An 8,408-nucleotide genomic window follows, 5' to 3' on the forward strand; every position below is an offset into this window, starting at 1 on the left:
GGGGTGTGAAGAAAACAGGAATAACTTCAACATTCTTTTAACAGGATTGGTGCATGTGAATACAGTACAGTGTTCTATTCTAGGAACCCTATTCAGGGTTTCCAGTCAGCAGGTTTAGCCAGTGGCATGTGTGGAAACACCCCTTCAAACAGCTCAGATTGAAAATGAGAAAGAGAAACAAAACAACCGCAGACTTTCCAGAAAACATGCTGGATAAACAATCTTTTTATTTCCTGACAGTCCTCATTCCATAGCTTATTAAAATGTTCACCCTGTCATTCAGAAACATGTGCTGGTTTATTGAGCCCGGCCAAGAAGATACAGTGCCAGCATATAGCATGTGAACGCGTCAAATGCCAACACTGAATCTCAAGTATAACATCTGTTGGTATGTTGGTATGATGCATCGTTAAACTAACAAACATCTGAAGTAAGACTGTTTCCGTCATTCTGCTGGTTTTGGTTGTTAATCATTTTGGTGGCATTTGATCCAAAACGTAGTTTAAAAAAAATGTTGTTCATACTGTAGAAGTTACAGCAAGATACTGAATATCACAGCATTACCAAATTTTTTACATCTACTGTGTAGGGACCCGAGATCGCACAAATTTTGTACGAATACATCCAGCTAATTAGGTATAAACTTTTTGCAAGTGTAGTGCCACCTAGTGGAAGAATTTCCCAGCACTGTTCAGCGAAGCTCAGGCCGAGCATCTGAAGTAAAAAAAAAAAAGAAAAATGAAAAAAACCCAACAGATTTGACGTAGGAAAATTCTTACGTAGACGAAACCGTCCTGGACGAGTTCGCAAAGATAGGTGTGGTAGAGAAAAGAGATAAAAAGTCGTATAATTTGACATTTTTAGAGCAGAAGACCATTGGAGCAAAGATGCAGACGAATCCAGAGATTAAAATAGCGAAAGAAGATTGACTCTAAACAAAACTGTTTTCAAGATAATTGCAAAAACGCAAAGTTGATTGTTGTAGTGCCACTATGAGGTCTATGAGGGCCATTTTTTTTGCCTAACTAGTGGGTGGAATTTGCAACCTACGTGCCAATTTTGGTGAGTTTTCGTCCAGCAGTTTTTGCTGCCCAAACACTTTTAGCGGAGAAAAAGAAGGAAGAAAGAATGAATAATCAGAACAAAAACAATACCTTAGTATTGGCTGCTTGGATCCCTAAAAACAATAAGCATAGCTTGAACTCAACTGGCATAAGGGAAAAAAACAGTCACTTATGCCAGTGGTTCCCAACCTTTTTTCCTTGGCGCCCCCCTACGTTTATCTAAGAAAAGCCAAGCAGATGATGCACCAAAAAGATGATATAATTACTTACTAATAGCAAACAAATGGAGTCAACTGACACCTCCATGGCTCTGTGTGAATCAGTGCCAGCTCTTGGTCGGCCTTCACCAACAGTAACCTGGTGTTTAATTTCTTGGTATTGTTTAATACCAAGAAAAGGGGTTGATAAGGTGTAATATTTACAAAATATAGGCCTACAGCTTGCACTAACTTAAGGGTTTTCAACATATACTTTTCTTGCACCTGCCAAAGTATATTTGGCAACCCACTTTTTGCAGAGAAACTGTGAGGAGAGGTTATCTGGTATTATGTCAACGGACACGCAGGAAATGTTACATTACTTGAGCGACAGTGAATGCACCACAGCAGATGTCACTCACAAACGTTAAGTTTCAGTTTCGATCCACATGCGGCGCACTTGAAAACTGAATCACGGGTGAGTTTATTAAACAAACACGGCGACTTTATGAAACGTACTGCTGATGGAAAAAGTCAGCAGAGACACATAAAGGGAGAGAGAGACAGAAAGAGGCGGAGCCAGCTGGCGTATTTGCCGTGACAGACCAGAGGTGCAGGCGTTGCCTGCGGTCGAAAAGTAAAAAAAATCTCCTTTCCTAACCTCCTGTCCTTGACCTTGATGGAAAACGTTATGAGGTCAAAGAAAGATGTAAATGAGAATCCATAAGGACTTAGGAAAAGAGGACCGGGGCTCAGAGAATCCGACTGCTCGATGTTACTGACGTGGCTTGCCATGATAAAACTACAATATTCCAAAGATGGACTACAAAAACCGCATCTTTGACACTGCGCCCCATGTTGTTGTAATGCAGGCCATCTAAAGGTGGACAACACGGTGGAATATATTACTTAATAACCAAGATAGCAAAAAGGCAGATAAGGTAGCCTACCAGGCACTAAATCATGGACAGGGTTGTCACATTGAGAATGAATGCTCACACGTACGCTCCTGCCCACCCATAGGCATTTTTATCAACATGAATCCCAATTGTATGTAAACACAGTGTTTCCCACAGAATGACAGCGTAACTGTGCCGAGAGAGAGAGAGAGAGAGAGAGAGAATATATGCACTGCGCGGAGCTCTGTCATCAAATATGATTTTACCCATTTTAAATAGTAACAAAATCAATCGAAAATCTGCGTTGATAATGTGGCAGGCCGCCACAAATAAATCAGTGTGTGGGAAACGCCTACTGTAGAGGTTATCCAGCTTTGCCTTTATTAAGGCGAGGGTGTCAGCATCTGTGACTGAGGTAAAATTAATTTGCTGAAGGCTGCAGTAGGCTACCTACTGCAGCCTTCAGCCTTTCGATTGATTTTGTTACTATTTAAAATAGGTACAGGCTACAGGGTGCAACATTATCCTCACTTTGATCACGTTACAAGACTAGTAACAGCTGGCATGGGTCTCAGTTATTGTTGACAGTTTAAGATATATGCATATTAGCAAGTTAAGAGATAAAAGGCTTAATAGCCAATGGTAACTTACTTGACTCTGAATATCGCTGTCCAATCAGCGCCAAGTTGTGTTCCGTGGAGTCCCGCCTCTTTTGGGGCGAATTCAGTCTGGTTGTAATTCGCCCAGATCTCTCTCATAGACTTTCATGTAAAGGCAGTTTTTTTCGAGCTGCAGGTGCTGCAATGCAATCTCTATGGGTTCCGGGAGGGCTCGCACTTAACGTGTTTACGTCATGCGCCCAGCAGCAGAGCTACGCTTCTGCCACCTGAAAACGACTCAGCAGTCCTCCAGCTTGTTGCTCTCACTATGAGCAGCTGCTGTACAAAACGTATATTCAGGCTGAAAATTCAACCGTGATGTTGTGTCGCGAGATGCAGTGACTTTACCAGTGGTGAGTAAGACACAGTACAAGTATAGCCTAAAACATTTAATTTGTTAAGCTATGAGGAGAGGAAAAGTCCGCTAGCCACTAGGCTAATTTATGCTCCGTAAAATGAAAGAGGCAAAGCTAATAGTTCAAACCCACGACCTTCTTGCTGTGTGGCGACAGTGCTAACCACTGCACCACCACGCCGCCCTCCCCAATTTAATATCAGTGTTATTATCAATAGTAATTATAAATTTCATAATAAATGTAGGCTATATATATAATTTACTTTTGCTTTATAGACATACTTTGGGTAGGCGGCAATTGGGGTGGGAGGGTTAAAACATGAACAATTTCTGTGCTGGGCTAAGCCCCCAACGTTTCAAGAGCCTGGAAACGCCCCTGCTGATTAACTTAGATTTGGGCAGCTGTGGAAGGAGGAAGGGCTGTGTCTGAAGAGGTCTTTTGGGTCTGAACCTACAGGCAGACACTAAGGAGAAAGGACTGACACAGTCTTTGACCTCATGTTTAGTTTGACAGCTTTTTTGTTCATTCTGTTTTAAATAAATGCCAAAAGAGGAAACGAGCGACTCAAGCCTTTTTTTTGATCACTCAAACAGTCAGACGTAGAGCCCTGTAATATGGCACAGTGTTTTTAATGGAAAATGGACAGAACATAAAGTGATCAATCATACAACCAGCACTGAGCTGTCACAACTCTCAGCAACTGTCACGTCATCTCAATACCATTAACCTCTCAGAATTAGCTGCATTGAGCACAGCTGTGGACACAACGAAAAATGTTGGCATGGTAGCACTGTCACTCTGCCATAGACTGTAGCTATGCACTCAGCGCGTGAGGGTGAGTATTATTGTTATCGGTTATGCTAGCAATGCAACTTGTTTCATTGCATAGCTATGTTTTGTTCAAATGTGCGTCAACCGTACCGTGTAACGTTAAAGGTAGAGTTAGCTAAGGCTACTCTTGCTAGCATGCACCCATCGGGTGAAGTGACCTGCATCTATTTGTCATTAGCTAGTTTTGTCGAATTAATATAACATCATTTACCTTACATCGGGTAGTTTTCCTTTTATTATTTTTCAGCTGTATGACTCATAATTGTCTTGTTTTTATATTTGCAAATGTTGCATTGTAGCCTATTGGAAGCAGGTGTGGTGCATGTTTGGATGTATGGAAGTCCAGTGTGTGACCGTACTTTGCTGGACTTTCTCTGTTTCTACCTCTAGCACAAAACAAGCCGAAGACATCCACAGATTTAAGGCTCAGCTTGTATAGATGGTGTGCATCCTCACAATCCCTGGCGTAACGTTACATCATCACTAACTGAAGAAATCAGGTAGTGACACTACAGTTATTACAGTATATGTCAAGACCCTTACCCATCCTCTATAACATCAAGTTTGGAGATACAGTGCTGCCCCTACTGTATATTGTCCCCAAAAGTATTGGTGTCATCGTGAGGAGGTGTTCTGTCAAGTTAGTTATTACAGAAGGTAAAAGGTAGGTACTTTCAAATTACAACAAGGTTGTAAAATGAAATGTGGTTTGTAACTCCCTTCTGCTACGTAGCAGACAATATAGAGTAGACAAAAACAATCGTAAAATGGTAAACATATAAATATATAATATAACTATATTCCTTGGAGCAGTGATGAGGATGAATTTGAGTTAGGACAGTATGCACCAATAAAGCAGAAGTTATACTATCAGCATTATTCCTACATATTTTCTCTGTTCTGTTATTACTATCCTCATGATCGTCCAGTTTATTTCATATTTTAAAGTTTTAAAATTTGGCCAAGTGTTTATGTGTCAGAAATAAGGGGTTGTAATGCTGCATGTTTTTGTTCAATAGTTGCTACAGATAACATTTTCGTTTCCCACCACCTGTAGGGAAAAGCAGCAGCTCTATAAAAATGCCAACAGCCTAGGTGTCTTCTGTTTTTGATGGATGTAGTTTTAATGTTACTGTGGACCTCATGTGAATGAGTGAGGGGCTCAATTATGTTGTGGTTCTCTTCATCTCCAAAGTGTCCACTGCAGCTAGATGTGCACAAGCCTCTAATGTGACCGAAACAGGTGGGTGAGAACACAGTGATGTGATTTATCAAATAGATCACCAATCAATGCTGCAAAATAAGATGCAAAAGTACAGCTGTGGTTTTTCTCTTGCTAATCTGAAATGAAATAGAACGATTGTGTTGTAATAGTTTCTTCACACACAGTAAACTTTGGTTGTCAAAATGTAATGTGTGAAATATTGTAACTTTCTCATAATTTCTATTATTTGTTTTCTCAACAGATTCAAAGTTCAAGATCCACCTCCACACTCATATGCATTGCATGTTTGATACCAACCTACTTTTACTACTTGCATTTTTCCAAGTAAGCTTTTTGATGACAAGTACAAATACGTCATATAGGCTATATATACGGAAAAATTTACATGGATAAAGTTACAGACAAAGAATAAATGTGCAAGAAGTAAGAGTGGCAACAAATTTTGTTTCATTTGTTGAAGACTGTAGGAGTTGTTATCAAAAAACTGAGCACCCCTTCGACTGGGATTGTCTAAATACGTGAAAACTCCTGTTGGCCCACCGCCTATCTGTACACTTCTCTATTCTCCCCATACATGGGCCGGACTTCCTTGAATCCTTCAATTTCCGGGCAGCAGGCATTTCTAAAAAGCACACAAAGCCTAGTAACTTACAGCTGTTTTGGTGGACAGCACCTGGAAAAGGCCTCCATATCCCCTCTGCTTCCAGTGACATCTCCTGTGGTCCTTAATGAGTGTCCTGGTTTCAGGATGTGGTGCAGAGCTGTGGCTCCGGACGGCGAGGCACTTTTCACTTGTGAATGCAATGTCACATGCACATGTGGAAAAGCACCAATCGAAGTGCTTTCACCAATGAAAGTCCTGTTTCATCACAACATTTGGTCTTTACAGTTACAGCACCAGCACGCCGTGGGGGGCTGATGACAGCTGGAACGCCTCACCTCTCAGTTAGTACACTGAAAAAAATTATACTTTGAACCAACCTAAAAAAATGACTGTGATTTATTACAGCCAAATTTATTACTTTTTTACAAACTATATTTTTTAAATTGGTTGAAACTTTAAATTTTAATTTAATTTCAATCAAAATATTACTTCAAGAAAAAAAATACATTCACATAAAGTAAAAATATTGTTTAACATAGACACCATGACTCTTTTTTTTTACTTTGGTACAACATAAATTTCTATTTTGGCATAACCTATAACATCCACGTATAATTTTTACTTTGGACTAAACTAATTAAAGTGCTGTGATTTGCTACAAGCAATTTAATCAAATTTACCCAACTTAAATTTAATGTCTATCTATCTATATGAAATCTATTTTCTTTAGTCACAAGACAAAACTTTACTTAATATACTTAATATAGTTCAATATAATAATTTATTTTGCTTTGTTGCAACTTTCATAAATTGCATTACTTCAGTTACGATAAAACCAAAAACATTTTATCAGTGAATGCTTTATTTAGTTGAGTTCCTTTAAAAAAAAGACATGAATATTCTCTTCAAAAAGCCTTAATGTTTATGGTGATGATGTTGTCTTTTTTTAAACTATGCATCACCATTACTAAAAAAATAAAATAAGCCATAAAAATAAATAAAGTCTAAAATGAATGTTGCTGCCAGTTAGACTAGGTGGTATGTGTTTTACACATCAACACAAAAGTCATTGCATAAGTCAGTTTAAGACAAACATTACCATTACTATTGCTGCCATTGCAAAATTTGACATTCACATTTTTAGTGTTGATTTAAGTGGCACAATATTTACACCACAGAATCAGCTGTTAACAGAGAAAATCATAAAGGCCCATTTTGAATTAAAGTCTGTTTCTTTCTTATTTAAGTCAACAATGGCCCCTTCCATTATCCAGTAATATTTTTAATACAAGCTATAACAGAATAAAATATATCCTGTATCTATATGTCTTTCTTTGATTAATCCAGTATTTAGAGCTTGACACTCAGAATGCACACTCTGTGTGTCATGTTTTTGGGTTCTATGTCCAAGAATATTTTCTGCAGTCCATCAAAGGTGTATTTTACCTCAGTCAGATAGCTCAAGTTTAGACCATAAACGAGGCCAAACAACATGGCACATGCATATGGAACTGATGGCAACTCATAATCCCAATGTTACGTGGTGGCTGGAGAGGATCCTCCTCTTCCTTGATGACATCACTGCCATGATACATCTCTCAAGCTCAGTTTCAGCTTCAGCCAAACAACCTGATAAAAGAAAAAGACATTTATTACAAAGTTATTTTGATGAAATCGTTTAATTAATTTCAGAATCTGGCTACAGACGGACACTTTCCACAGTGAAATATTTGGATACAATATGCATTTTATGACCAGGCTTTCACTGCTCCATCTGCTCTGAAGTGACAAATAATGCATTATTAAGATGCATGTATACAAACTATAATACACAAATATCAACCAGCACAGAAATAGTTATGTGGTCAGTTGGCACGTTTTTTTCATGACAACACAACTGGATTATTATACTATATTATTATTACAACTATTATAATTGTATAGTGGAACACAGTTAATAGGAAAGCTTCCATTTTGGATTGTCCTTCCAAGGGAAATGTTTACAATGTGCAGACAACCCATGTCCCCTGAAGGACCACAATGCTGACAAGTTCACTGAGCACAATAAAGAGTCAAATTCTTCATAGGTGTACACATACTTGGCAAATAAAGCTGACATCTTTTACAATACAAAGTACTTCCTCAATAAAGGCAGTTCAAATCACTTTGATTGTCACAGGTGCAGAGTGATGTTAGTTAGTTATGTTATTACAGAAAGCAAAACCTGTTGGGAACCTGACTATTGTTTTAAGACAGACAATTGAAAAGGATACTGTGGTGGGAACGAGAGTGTTCAAATAAACTGCTCAGGCAAGCACTTGTCTTTCTGTGAGTCCATCTGACAAAGACTTGAATAAAACTCACAGAAAGTGTTTGCCACTCCCGTTCCCACCACAATTACCTTTTCGTGTAACACTTATGTAAATTATCTAAATATATGAACATACTGTAAATATGTTTATTACAGGTCATATAACTGTTCTTTTGGCCTCTCTTTTTGAATAATTTGTGATCCGCTGTCTACCATATAATGTCATTCCTACAAAGCTCATCACCTTTTTCTATTTAAAAAA

At 38.5% G+C, this 8,408-nt stretch overlaps 1 long non-coding RNA gene across 1 annotated transcript; it reads left to right on the top strand.

Moving 5' to 3' along the window:
* The first annotated feature begins 3,876 nt into the window (after nt 1–3,876).
* LOC123962288 lies at nt 3,877–5,528 on the top strand. The gene is made up of 4 exons (XR_006822895.1): nt 3,877–4,010; nt 4,397–4,506; nt 5,202–5,249; nt 5,473–5,528. It is a non-coding gene; the product is annotated as an uncharacterized LOC123962288 (long non-coding RNA).
* The last annotated feature ends 2,880 nt before the right edge of the window (nt 5,529–8,408 follow it).

This window comes from Micropterus dolomieu, linkage group LG02, assembly GCF_021292245.1.
Source record: "Micropterus dolomieu isolate WLL.071019.BEF.003 ecotype Adirondacks linkage group LG02, ASM2129224v1, whole genome shotgun sequence".
Lineage (NCBI taxonomy): Eukaryota > Metazoa > Chordata > Actinopteri > Centrarchiformes > Centrarchidae > Micropterus > Micropterus dolomieu.